Source organism: Taeniopygia guttata, chromosome 13, assembly GCF_048771995.1.
Source record: "Taeniopygia guttata chromosome 13, bTaeGut7.mat, whole genome shotgun sequence".
NCBI lineage: Eukaryota > Metazoa > Chordata > Aves > Passeriformes > Estrildidae > Taeniopygia > Taeniopygia guttata.
In genome coordinates, this window is record NC_133038.1 from 14,489,757 (window position 1) to 14,504,441 (window position 14,685).

At 39.6% G+C, this 14,685-nt stretch overlaps 2 protein-coding genes across 3 annotated transcripts in view; one reads left to right on the forward strand and one right to left on the reverse strand.

Annotated features, from left to right (window-relative positions):
• Positions 1 to 14,685, forward strand: part of DOCK2 (dedicator of cytokinesis 2) — a 154,243-nt gene that overhangs the window by 75,465 nt on the left and 64,093 nt on the right. The gene's annotated exons all lie outside the window — the stretch shown is intronic.
• The window catches only part of INSYN2B (inhibitory synaptic factor family member 2B), a 29,911-nt gene that overhangs the window by 10,988 nt on the left and 4,238 nt on the right, over positions 1 to 14,685 (reverse strand). The gene's annotated exons all lie outside the window — the stretch shown is intronic.

Here is a 14,685-nt window from a genome sequence, read left to right on the forward strand (position 1 = left end):
GCACTGGAATCAAGAATCACAGTAAATAAGTCCAACAGTTTCTGCAAACAACATTCCAGTGCCAAGTTCTGAGTTCTCATTTCAACCACTAATTACCAGAGACTTTTAATGGTTTTGTTTGAGAATTTATCCAAATATTGCAGCAGCATTTTCCCCATCACAGCTGCTGTGCTCCAGGCAGATAGACTACTTTAAAAGTTATACTTGCCCAATTAAATTCCAAAAGAAGCTTTAGAAAGCTAATCCTTTGTGTTTTAAATAAAAGTAAAAAGCCCTTAAGGGTTTTATGAGAGCTCTCCTTTGGCTGTAGAGGCATTTGAGTTACATTCCTGAATTCTTAATTTAAAAATTGCTATTTTAACTCTGTTGATTTTTAGCTACCTTGTCATCCAATACTCTGGGTTTACTATGAATTGTAATGAACATTTTGGTGCTGTTGTTTATATTAAATCAAGATGAAAGGAAAAAAAAAATATAGCTAGGAATGTTCAAATATTTGGATTGAAAACCCAGACTGGTGAATTTCAGTGAGTTCTAGGTGTCTGTGCTTGAGTTGACAAATCAGTTCAACACTGCCAATTACTAAGTTTAAATATAATTTTCCTTTGCCCAGCATCTAATTCTTCACCCTTTCCTGATGCAGCAATTTAAAAATCTTGCTTTGCTCATTATTTGACATTGACTGAAGTAGGAAAAATCCTAAGGATCCATTTCATAGAAATGCTTTCAATTTATTTATTTATTTCACTCATAAAGAAAAGATTAAGTCAGTTTTAAATTAATGTCTTGTACTAATACTACCAGTTTTAGTAGAAAAAAAATTAGGGGGGTTTAATGCCCAATGGCATTAAAAAACCTTCCTGCCCATCCCTTCCTTGGGCAGTGCCACAGTCCCAAGGCAGTGCCCTGTGCCTTGGCTGCTCTGCTCCATGAACTCCATGGGTTTTTCAGTCCCTCCATCCCCTGTTGGACAAGTGCCCCATGAGCTGCTGGATGTTATTTTTAAGTGGTGCACATTTCATGCTCCTCTTTTCAATGTTTTGAGTATGTGAATCTGACTGACGTTGCATTTTTTTTTTCTGTTTGGCTTGGCTGGTACTGTAAAAGAAAATCTTGACTTGTAAGGTCTTTGCATACTTTGCACATACAATTCTTAGTGGTGGTAGCTCCTCTTCAGTGTAAACTTATCCTTGCACTATTGAAATTGTATCCCAGGGTGTAGCCAGTGAACCCCTGAAAAACACTCAGGTGCAAAGCCTGCCCCCTCCAACAGCAATAAAACTGCTTTTCCAGTCTGGGGATTGTGGGTCTAAGTTCTTAGAAACGCACACAGCTTAGTCAGACTGCCAGGCAGAGGAAGTTTGACAAGACATAGATATTTTTCTATATAATTTTTCTTCCACCTTTCCTGCCTCTGCCTTCCCAATTTCTTCAACAGAGTCAAACGTATTTTTTGGTTCATATTTCAGTTTAATGGCTGAAGCTGTGAGTAGAGAAGTGCAGTGGTAAGGATAAATGGAGATTACAGGGAATTGCATGGAATGTAAAACCATGCAGCAACCAACAGCAGGGATTTTGGAAGAGTGCAGATGTGTGAGTGGCGGTTCTGGGGGTTTTCTGCATTTTGTGGCAAAAGTTATTCATTTCACATGGTTTTCAAACTCTTCCAGCTGCAGTTGCACACCTTGATTTTTCATTTGACAAGTTTGTTCAAAAAACAAATATTGTTCTTATAGTAAAAGTGTGATGTATTTTAGGATTTTGTTTTTCCCTTATGCATGTTTTAAAAACAATATTCCTTGAAACTAGGTGTTTGAACAGAACCTTTTCAATAAATAAAGGAACTAGGTAAAAGTTTATGGGGGCTTTCAACGGGAAGATGATTAATCTAATTTGCCTTCCACTTTTGAGCATCCACACTTTAAATTTCCCAACTCAGTCTACAGCAGTGGGTTGGAACAAGATGATTTTTAAGGTTCTGTCCAACATAAACTGTTCTGATTCTGTGATAGGTGACAGCTGTAATAACTGTAAGATAATTTATTCAGACTTGACAGTTTTCTGTCATGTCTGATTTGTGGTTTGTCCTGTAGAAAACAGATTTTCCATGGTGCACATTTGATGGACAGTTTAGAGAGGCAGCTTGCTGTATTAATTATGGTTAGTGTTTGATAATAAGCTTCTTTCTAGGTGGGAGATTCTCAGGTTCTAAGAAATGTGTGTGACTCTCACTTTCCCTTCATGTTGCAAATCTTTCCAGGATTCCTAAACTGTTGCTGGGATCAGAGGCTGCCTGTGGGCGCTGCTGTGAACTCTGTGCTTATCAGTGGCTGCAAACAGCCTGGCAACTGCAGAGCTCTCCTTCTATGCAGGTTCAATATTCAAAACAAAAAATTAATATCTGAAATGCACCATTTTATGTTAACAAGTCTGAATTAAGACTTTAATTGTGTTGGTTTGGATGTTGTGCTTGTTCCATTTCATTTTCTGTCTCCATCAGAAACTTCAGCAATAGCTGTTGGCCAAGCTGCTTAATTTAGTCATAACTCTTCTTCGCATAAAAATCATGTTGGGTTTTTTCCCTCAAAATAATGAGAGATGTTGAGGATAAGTTTAGATATGCTTCTGAAATCCCTGGAGACTGCAGTGAAGCATACATCACCAGCCAGCACACAGGGCTAGAGATGGATTTGAAACCATTGGAATTGGATGATGCTGAAAATTACCTCTTTCCTGTCCTTTCTTGCAGAGGGAAATGGATGGAAATGTGCTCAGAGTTCCAGAGGAACTGCATGCAAGGAGGCCTCTGAAGGGAATATTTTCAGATAAAAATGGGTGACAGATGCAGAGCCTATAAAGTAGAAACAGTCCCCCAGAAGTGCAAATTTGCAGCTTGTTGTGATACACAGGAAAAGCTGGCGGGGAACAGGAAAGATGAAACTGCTGAGAGGGATTTTTAAATGGCCTCTGTGTACAGGGGCCTGTTGTTGATCACAACAAGGTGTCTTATTGCTTTGGGTCCCACAGAATGCAGCACAAAGCTATTTATGAAAGTAAATGTGTTTATTATATGAGATGGAGTAATTTGTGGAATATAGTTTCATACCTGGAGTTTTCTCCAGTGCACAGCTTGTCTAGTGTAATATTCTTCTATTTCTTACTCTAATTGGGCAGTACACAGAATATTTGTTTCTGCTGGTGTGCGTGGCCACAGAGGAGTTCTCTGGATGTCCCTGGATGTGCTCAGTTTTCCCCTCCAGCAGTGCTTTGCTAATGCTGAAGGAACTTTGCTTGAGCAAAAAGGACTGAAGAAGGAAAAAACTTTTTATGAATCCTGCTGGTGGGTTTTGTAAGCCACCTCCAGGTGGGACCAAGGTGGCTGGAGAAGAGGATCTAACAGAGATAAGGAATGCAGGGTAGGATGGAAGTTTCTGTCCTCAGAAAGGGAACATTTCAGTGGTGGAAGAGGTTACTGGATTTTCTCTCTGATTAATTTTACATCAAGATCTGAAAATTACTTCAGGTTGGTGAGACTGGGTAGAGAAGAAGCTGTGATATTTACTGCAGCAGAAAATGGACTTAGCTAAGCAAGTTTTAGGGATGAAAATTGAGTGTAGTTTGTCTATGATTTGATTGAGATGATGCAATGCCATTCCACATGAAGTGCTGAAGATGCACTAAGAGACAAAACCATGATGATCTTAATTCTGAAATAACTTTCAGAACCATGGTACTTGAAATTCATTTATTCTACTTTAATAAAAATAAAAGTTCTTTTCTTTTGAAAAGTTGATCGATTTCATTTGCTCTGTCAAAAAAAAAAAAGTCTTCATGGATTAGGCAACATTTTTATCTCAGTATTTCTTCTGGAGCATATACTGGGAATTCTTCATGCAAGGTTTAGTGTCAGAAGGTAAGATACTACTCTTTATTAACTTTAGAGGAAAGCATTTCAGTCACATATTTATATACGGACACAAGTTGGATTTTTTTTCAGTGTTAGTTTGCAAAGATGAGTGTACTTAAAACTGAGAAATTTCTCTTGAAGAACTGCTTGAATGCCTACAGGGAGAGGGAAGTTATCCAATGTGACAGGCTGGTGAGCTGGAAAGTGTCCAAATTGCTGGTTCACAGCACAAAATTTCAGTGCTCTTCCTTGTATAAATCTTATCAGTTGAAAAAATATTGCTAAGTACTTGATGTTTCTATCAAAGTGTGCACATTTTGCACTTTAGATTATCGTAGGTTTATATTCAGGCTAAATAAAATGTTAACAGAGCTGTATGTAGGTAACCTGTGCAAGGCAGGTTTGTACCCTGTGCTGCCTTGCAGGCCCTCAGCATTTGGTTAGAGACAGATAAGTTCATGAAAATGACCTTTTGAACTTTCTCTTTGGTTGTTAATTATATTGCCTATGCCTGTTAGAACAGAAAAACTTACTATTTTTGCCCAAGTAGCAAATTTTAAAGCTGCATTTTCATGGTTCCTGCGTAACAATCGCCACTGCCCAGCACCTTTCTCCTGTTGAGACACTGCTACAAGAAATACAATTTAAAACCAGTATAAAGTGCTTGCTAAAGGCTGTGACTTCTCCACTGGAGTTGTTTTCATCATTACAATATTTATTTAATTCTAAAAACAAGTTCTGAGTGTACTTGCTGCAGTCCCTTAGCTTTCAGTTGGTTTCTGGGGTTTTTTTTCCAATAAATATATCCATTCAGATCAAGAATGACATGGCAAAGCTGCATCCAAAAGTATTTAGCAGTCTGCTGTGCTGCAGCTGTGTGGGAAGCCTTGTAAGCACTGGGTGTTCAGTTGTGATTCTTTAGGCTCTCCAGAACTTTTTTTGCCACTTCAGTAAGTGGGAGTTTCAGTAAATGTAAGGAGTCAACTGTTACTCTCACTTGTGTCACAAACCTGGGTATTTGGGGAAGCAGTGAGAGAAGAAACCATGCCAAGCTCCCACTGAAACCCATCCTCCCATGGCTTCTGTTCCCTGTGGAAGCACTGGAACCTGGGTGGGAACATTGTGCCAGCTCTCATCGTGGTAACAGGGCTGGAATTTATAATTGCATCCTGAGACTTTTTTACCTGTGTTTTTCCAGAGCAGCGAATGACATCAGGAATGTGAGTAACTGGATATTTCATCCTCCAGAGATGTATTTTGTGTACTCAGCTGAATGCACCTGGCTGTGCCTCTTCCCAGATGTCGGTTTTGAGAAATATTTTTGGTGTGGGGGAATTGAATTAGGGCAGCTTAGACTGGGTTAGCAGCAATGGCTGACAGTAAGTGCAGGAGAGACTGGAATTGTGCTTATTGGCTTTGGCAGGGTGTCTGCAGAGACTGACACTTCCCACAGGCTCCCAAATTCTGGCACAAAAAGCTACAGGTGGAAGAGAAATGGAGGCTGGGATACAAGGAGCTGGGGACTCCTCTGGGGAAGTCTCTACTCAGTTATGGCCACGGCTGTTTTCAGTGTCAGAGGAAGTTTTCTCAGGCTGTATCACCCTGCAGTCTAGTCTGCTCAGGCAGGCTGATGCCTTGGCACATCTCCTTGGGCATGTTTGCAAAATGGAGCTGTGATATGACTGCAATAAGGTTGGTAGTTCAGGTTCTTGTGTAGGTTCTGTTTCATTCTATCCTCAACCTGTCAGGAGCCAGAATTATCCATTCTGGAAGGGGATTAGTGAGGAATAGAGCAAGAGAGAAACCTCTGCTTATTTTGAGTCCCTGCTATAAGTAATTTTATATCAAAACACACCAGCCTGCTGATGTTGGAGAGTTCAGTCACATGTCTTTTGAGGGGTTACAATTAAATGAAAGGGATTTGCATGATAAATCTTTGTTCTCTTCTTCTGACTTTGCAATTGCAAATTTTAATTCTGTTTCATATCATCAATAGTGAATAATATCATCACTAAGGAAATTCACAGTTCAGATTTATAAGACTTAAAAGTATGTGGTAAGAACACAACCCTTGGTTTTATGTGTATTTAACACCTCAGTAGCTTCATGTTGGAATAGAATAATGGGAAGGAACAATGCAGGTGTGTTTTACTTGTGTCTACTCTGTTGTGCAGTGCTTCTCTCTAAATCCATGAGAAAGGCAGCAGGTTTATTCTCTTTTATGAGCATTGTAAAGGTAGTTTTTAGAGCTGTGTTTCAAGTCTGCTTCACCAACTTATCCATAATTCTCTGTGACTTTATTCTGTCAATTTATACACCACTTCTGCCCTCTATATTTAAACAGTCTGCAGCTTAAAGTTGTTTGAGAGGTGCATAGATTGTTATTATGCAGGGCAGGTGCCTTTACTTTTGAATTGTAGCATCATTATTGCCTGACTACCTTTTGTAAAGGTGGAGAGAAGTTGCTTTTGAAAAGTCTTTCTTTTTATGAGGAGAGGATTTGAAAGAATCCCACTTCAGTTAATTATTTATAGCCTGAAAAATAATGTAGCCTTACAATTGCTCTCCAAGCTTGGCACCACTCCCCACATAAGGAGCACCAGGAAAATGAAAGTTTCTCTGCACTCATGCTTTGACAGAGACACCCATTCTAAGTTACAGCATTATTGCCATGTGTAGCATTATTATATATTATTAAAATATTTATGGCTAGATACTGTTTTTTCTTCAAAGCAATAGAATAAAAATTCAGTCAAAACTTGTTCCACTGGGATAAGGCAAACAACTGGCTAATTTGTTCTGTTCTTCACACTTTATTCAAATAATGTTCTTTTATTTTTATGTATTTTGGTGGTTACTGCTGGCTTGAGGCAGATTATGAAAGCTAAAATTGTCTCCGTACTAACAGATACTGAGGAATGCTGGAAGATGGAATATTCAAAAAAATACCAAACAACTTTTTCTCCTGGTATTTAAAAGAAAATATGTGTTTCTTCTTTATGCAAAGCTTGTACAGCTTCTCATGAAGTTAGAAACAATCTGAGTTACAAAGGGATCAGACACTTGACTGGAACTCAAATGCCCCTGATGACTGAAGGGCTTAGGTGACATGTTTAAAAAACCTTAAAACTAAAAGGATAAATTTACACATTTTCTATCAACCTTGTAACGACTCGTTTCTCTATAGTCAGTTCTTAATATTGATAATATTTGTTATTTCTTAATCTCCAAGAAATATTGATGTAAAGAATTTCTTAAATCCCTAAATTCTCCATGTAGAGACTCTGCAGTTTGAGGTTGGAGAAGCCACGACAGCCCCAGTTAAGGGCTGAGATTCAGTAGCTGGGGGGTTTTGGCACAGAGCAGATCTCCTTAGAAACAGAAGATAAGGAAATTCTGTGAAACTGTGGGGTCTTAGGAGGAGGAACTAGTGCATGTAGTGAGATAATACTTATATTTGAAAGAATTTCAATCCCATGGCAGAAAAAGGGAGATGATGGCACTTTATTTTGTGTTGAGATGGGAAAAGAGAGTGATCTGGTAGCACATTAAAGTATCCCATAGATATATTTCTGTCCTGCTGGGCACGTTTAGAATCATGGATCTTGTGTGTCTTCTGTCCTGGAACATTTCCAAAGAGCAAAGATGCAATGATGGTTTACAAAAATAAATCACAAAGTATAGATAAACATTTCACTCTCCTCTTGGGAAAGGGGATTCTTCCCCTTATTGAGTTTCTAAGATGGCCCAAGAGGGAGGGAGGTGACCCTTTGATGACCTACTCACTAAGGGGAAGATGAACATCTCTGGACACTCCAAGGGCTCTGAACCTTGCTGGAGAAATGAGCAGCTTCTCTGGGCAGCACAAGCTCACATCCCAGTGGTGTCAAGGGCAAAACAAAAGCCTGTTTGTTTCCTTGCCTTTCCCATTTCAGATATTTCTCAATATTGGTACCTTATACCAATTTTATATCTTGTATAAATTCAAATTTTATTTTTAGCTTACCAAGTTATACTTAGATAGTCAGAGAGGTTAATAATTTATGATTTGCCTAATAAATCTGCAGTGTCCTGAGATCTGTGGCACCTGCTTGTCACTCAGGGTTGGGGTTTTTGTTACTCAGTCTTTACTGAGACTGGCAGTTTGAAGAAGTCCAGAAGTTCTATTTGGGAACTGCAGTAAGCCAAACTAAAAGGCTGCATGGAAATAAGTATCTTCAATAAATTTTTGTATGCTCAAATTATTTTAATATGTAAGTTAATAGCATAAGCAGATGAATATTTGCTTAAAGTCACTTTCCCTGTACTTTCTGATCCTCTTCTAAGCACAAGAATGCAGAATGGCCCAAGTAATTGAGTATTTTAAATGATTGCTCTTTTCTTCTCCAACTAGAGATGATAGTCTCTGAAGCAGTTACATAACACGGAATATGGCCTGCCCTGTCTCAGGAACAAAGATGACCTTTCTTCTTTTTTGTATCCCTGGGATGATCTCCCAGGGCCTGTTAGTGAAATCTCAGCAATTTCATAGAAGTTACTTCCTTCCCTTATTATTCCATATGAGCACTGTGTTGCCTTAATGGCCCTGCAATGAGGTTATTTTCAGAAAACCGTTGTGTTTTTTCTTTTAAAGAATAATTTCGGTGTAAAAGGTCTCCTTGGGAATAGCTTCAGGTTTAATTTGGATAAGTAGCAGTGTGATTCGAGCAAAACACTGCAATGTAAAAGTGTGTTATTAAGAAGGCAAATAAAACATGAAGCAAGTAGGTGTGGTTGTGTCTCACTTCAGACGTGACTGGACGTGCAGTTTTGCCAATGTTTTCCAGAAAAAGTTAAACAAGAAACCAAGTGAGTACCTTACTACAAAGCTAAGCCAGGCAGGCAACCCAGAAGCTGGTAGAGAAGCTTGTGTTAGGGTTATTATATAATGTGTTAGCTGCATAAAATCAGGTGTGTGTTTCAGGTTTTGGTTGGTTTGTTTGCCTTGTAAAATTAAAAAAAAAACCAAAAAAACAAACAATAAAACCAACCCCCCCAAAAAAACAAAAACAAATTAAAAAAAAAAAACCAAGCTAACAACCAAACACCTTAAAAAATTGTTAGAACCCACAGAACAGTTGCCATGTGTAATCTGTCAAGATTGCTTTGTTATTCCCCTAAGTCCAGAAGAAGAGTTATGAGGCAGGAATGTCTAACTGGCAGCCTGAGGGCATGTGTATCCTTGTATAATAGGAATCGACCTAATTCAGTGGGAACAACCTTTCCTTTTTTAAAAAAATAAATTTCATATGCTGATAGAGATGTTTGCAATCCTAGTGTCCCTTGTTTTGTGAAGAGCTTCCAGAAAATCACAGCATTCTCAGAGCTATTTCTGGTGCTATAATTAAGATTTTGTTAGCAGACTAACAAGGCTTATTTTGATGTCCTTTGCATGTCACAGGTTTGCACATCAGGCTGTTTCCCCGTCAGCCTGTCTGGGAACACTGGTGTGCCCAAACCTGTGGGGACACCACTGATGCAGGGCTTGGAGGCAGCAGCAGGGAAATCACCTGAACAAGGGCTAACCATGCCCACATCCTGCACATTTACATTCCTCAGTTTCCTGGCCACCAAAGAACCTGCTCCCCACACACTGCTGTGAGATCCTGGAGGATGCTCTTCAATTCTGCAGAGTGCAAGTTCCTTTTTCTGTCTTCTCCCAAATCCCTAGGACCACATTGCTGGTTTCCTGGTTTCATGCTTGGATGCTCTGTTCTTCCAGAGCATCTGTGCCTCGAGCTGCACAACCTGCTAGGGCCAACCTAATGTCCTGGAGCTCCCTAATTGCAGCACAGGCAGGCAGAATGTTGTGATAATCTGGAAGGGCTAAGGGAGCTCCACTACTGCTCCTGTGTTTCAAATTCCCTCCTTCTCTACTGCCTTATTCGGAATCAACTTATGAAAAATATTAGTTCTCCTCTTATTTGGTTGTAACCTTTTTTTAAATATATATAATTTAATATCTTTTTAATATATATAAATGATTAGTAATTATTTGCTAAGTATTACTAAAATATTTTAATGGTTGTTGTATTTAACAGTTTTGGAGGTCAAGACCTGGTACCAAGACGAGATCGAACAAAAGACACTTTTACCTTATGTGACTACAGTGCCATTTCAAAAAAGACAAATGGCCTTGATCTAGTAGTAAATGCTTTCTTTTCATACTTTATAAATATAAGAAAGACATGCTTATTTTAAGGGAAATGCTTAAGAAAATAATGCTCTCTATTACTGGATTTCTGACACTAAGCTCTGCAGCCTAGGAAATCTTGTTTTAAGATTTAAAATATTAGCAACTTCCTTTAAAACAAAAACAGAGCAGAAAAGGTTACTTTTTTTCTTTTTCTTTTTAATGAGCATGCCTTGAAAACTGATAATAATCTAACTGGAAAATTTAATTCCAGTCCCACCAGCTTCCCAGACTCTTGCCTTAATATGATAATGCTGCAGCCATAGTTGGGAGAGTCGTTTACCAGGAAGCACACAATGGCTCACAAAATCCAGCTCCAGGAAGCTGTAAGGAACATCCAGCTCAAAGGATGTTGGCTTTATGTTATCTAATATGGGAAAAGGTTTTGTTTATAAAACCTACCACAATGATGTTGTCAAGATATGAGATCTCTCTTCAAATATCTTGGAAGTCCTTTTGGCTGTTGAGGTGGTGCAGCATCTACCTGTGGGAATCCAGAGCATCCCTCTGGCTGCCCTGGCAGGTCTGGGACCCTGGCAGGGGTCAGGAACCCCCCTGGACAGAGCCCCCAGAGACACTGTCTGTGATCTCTGTCCATGGAAAAGAGTTTTCAATCTTACAGGATGAATTACAAGCTCTGAGTGTTTGATATAAGTAATAATTAAGTGTGGCACAGGTGCAAAAGTAAAATTGTAGGATTCTAGATTAGGGGTCCAAAGGGGACAAGATGCAGGAAATTGGGTGTGTCTTGTCCTTTTTCTCCTTCTTCATGCCCTCCATGTTTCACTGTGGTGTTGGCATTTTTCTGTTGGTTCAGGCTGGGGACACACTGTCCAACGTAGGTGACAGATATTGGCACGTTATTGTAAATCCAGCACAGGTAGTTTCTGGTATTTAATGTTTGTACCATCCCACTGAGGGCAGAGCCCCACACGCTGCCCTGCAGGACAGAGCTGCGGCAGGGCAGCAGAACATGTTAGAGATAAACAGAATAAACACCCTTGAAACAGCACAGACGAATTATGGCTTCTGCTTTGGCAGCGGGGCTGACAGACAGAGACTTTCTACAATCTTGGAATCATCAATACCACAGATTCCAACATCTACCAAATACTCGTTCTGACCCTCAGCTCTCTAGAACTAAAAGGACAGAAAACAACCTGCTCACAACAGGTCCTTTGGTGGCACTTCAGGGGAGGACAAAGATGACACTACCACCCATGATCTAAGAAGCTTTTCTGAACAGCTTCTGTAGCATTGTCCTGAAGCTGCTATTGAACCCAATAGCATTAATATGAAAACTACATTGGAGGTGTGGGTTGTAATGGTTCTGATCAGCACTTTTTCCCTGTGTTGTTAGATGTGTACTGATGCTCCCACACACTCTGTATTGCAGTGACTAATCATAAAAATAAGAGACTATAAGACTGCTCAGGTGATGCAAACTCTGAATATCAGAGGCGTAAGAGGTTATATTTCTCTGGCATTCCCATTGATCAAGTTTGCTTTTATATGTATGTGATTCTGCTTTTTGTTTGTTTCCTGTTAGGATTGCAATTCCCTAACATGCATCTACACTCATTATTTCTGTTTGCTCTGTCCAGAAGAAGGTGTTGGTACCCTGGCTTCTTAGCTAGAAAATCCATTTGAATGAAATCCTTGCTTAGAGATGAGGGAAAATAAATCTCTGCAAGTAGCCTTGAATATTTTGGCAGTAAAGCAACATAAAGAAGTGTCTTTTTGGCACACAGTCGTCATCCTGAGAAGGAGTTCAAATAGTCAGATGACATGGCACCACAAAATATTTTGATAATCATGTTTGGGAAATTGTTGAAAATTGTTTGGAGCCCAGTTTGTGTTTGGGAAGACCTGTTTTTAACACAGGGCTATTGCATCAATACTCACCCATTTTTCTGAGAATGGTTTATGTTTGGGGTGTTTAGGGAGCAAGTTTTCATTTCAGAATAAGGTTATAATTTTATGTCAGAGGGGTTTAATGCCAGGGGAGAAGAGGTGCTGGCTCTTGCCATCCTGGTGCATTTTCCAAACAGCCAAGAACAGGAGTTAGGTTGTGTCCCATTGTGGTTTAGGATTTCAGAGGCTCCTGGATTGCAGTGACTGAGCAAGCAAGGGACAGTCACACCCCTGATGGAGCCTAAGCCAGGGCATTCTGGATTTCTTTACCTTCTATGGGCTTTTGAATAGTTTTCCTTTTTCCCATTTAAAAACATGGAAGGAAAAAACAAAAAAAAAAAAACAGAGCTAAAATAATCCCTGATTAGTTATTCAAAGAAATTTCAACTCTCATCTTCATTCTACTTATATTGTAAGTGTATAATAAATCCGCCTCTTGGGCTGGTGCTAGGTTATTAAAGGAGTATTCCTTATTCTGCTAGAGCCCAGGGATAATGTGTTAGAATCTCCCTAAAAATACAGATTAGAATATGCACAAATAATTGATGCAGACAATTCTATTTGGGAAATTTCTATCTGTATATTATTAGAGTATCCAGATTCTCTGTTTACCTTACATTAAAATTGAAATTCAACCAGCTGGGAAATAAGTGACATCCCTTGAAGAGACCCACACCTGAGGAGGATGCATAATTGGCTGTAGGTTGTGGATTGTAGATTGTGTCCATTGGCAGGACATTCTGTAATTTTTGGAGTTTTATCCTTTCATCTTTATATGTGTGTTTCCACAGGGTTTTCTTTCATGGAGAGTTCCCTATGCTTTCTATTTAGCAACTTACCCAAGATTCCATATGAAAAGCTCTCTTTAGAAAGATTTTGGGTTTTGCTATGAATTTTTTTCCCAATTACTCTGCTAACCAGACTCCAAGATTTTTTTCATGCTTCAAAGTGGAGCCCACTGTTACAAAACAATTTAAAAACTTCATAAAAGCCCCTACTGGATAACATTTAAATGTGGAAAATATTTCAGATGCAAATTAAAATTGTTCTAACAGTTGCTAGTTGCTATTAATCAATCCTAAACAAACACTGTGGGTAGATTGGTTAGTGTAATTGACATAATTTGTTGGAAAATTATTTTTATTGGGCCCTATTTTCTCCATAAGATCAATTTAAAAGTAAAGAAGGAAGTTTCTGGAGTGAAATGACTTTCAACAGTTTTAAGCCGAACTATTGTGCTAAAGCTTTGTTTTAGCCACTCACAAATATATTTTATTAGTCTAATCTCTGATCAAGTACTTGAAATTTAATTTAATTTTTCTGTCTTCAATAAGTGCAGCTGAAAAAGAACAAAATCAAATAGAGTGATCTAGTTCTGGGAATACAGGAGATGGCTCTGTTTCATTTTAAGGAAGTGAATCATCATCCAAGACATTCGTCTTCACATTGTGTAAATTTAAAGTACATGGCTTAGCAATAAAAGATGCTGCTGTGCTTTGAAGAGCTTGGATTGCTCAGTTCTGCTCTTTTTGACCCCAGGGTTGCTCTCCCTTGCTCTGTTCTGTTCTGCAGCCTCCTGTTGCAGCCCTGGCTGGGTTGGTTGCTGCTGTTATATATTGCACCTCAGGGCAGGGAACCCTTCCCCCAGCCCCTCTATCACCTCCTGCAAGTTCCCAAGCTGCTTTCCAGTCCTTTCAAATGGAAGAGATTGGCCAGTCTTTGTACAGTAAATAAACCATGGGTGGTGTTTGTAATCTGATTCCTCTTGTGCTTGTGCGTAGTTCCAGTGTTTGTCACCATCTCTAACTGGGAATGAGTGCACTGGGACACTGGGCAGGACCAGGCAGGCTCTGCTCTGCCTGCCCCACCTGCTTTAGTGCCCGCAGGGCAATGCAGCAGCGCTGGGAGTAAGAAGTCAGGGAAATGAGCAGCCCAAGAGCCCAGGGACACTGGGGTGTCTCAGTGCACATCTCTGGGATGTGCCAGGGCAGGAAGGTCCTTCTGGCCTGTGGGACTAGACTCAGGAGATTGTGGGGAGGCAATCAGTGGGATGCAGAGGAGGAGGGAAAAGCTGCACACCCCTGCAGGCAAAGGATGGGAGATTTCATCTGCTAGAGCAGAGCTCAGGTCAGGAGTGTGGCAGCAGTGCTTAAGTGAGGAGGCTAAACAAATCCTTTTTTTTTCTTTGATAACTGTGCTCTGGACCAGATTGCTCATTCCAGATCACAGCACCATAGAAGAATTACAGAATAAACCAGGTTGGAAGGGACTCACAGGGATCATGGGTTCTACTCTTTAGGGAATGGCCCATACAGGTATTAAACCCACAACCTGGGCGTTATTAGCACCATACTCTGACCAGCTGAGCTCCACTCAGTGCCTTCTGACCTCATTGATTATTATTATTCATAATTTATTTGTAAATAAGCTTTGAAGATGAACATAAAGTTAATATTACAGGAAAAGTAGTAAACTACACAACTGTGTCTGAACACAGACTTCAGCAGAAGTTAAATCAATTACAGTGGAGTGTTCATATCAACCAGAGACAGTAGCAGAAACTCTGGAGAGGATTTATGGCACAAAAACAGCCAAACAACAAAACCCAGCAGCAGAAAAAACATTGCAGAGA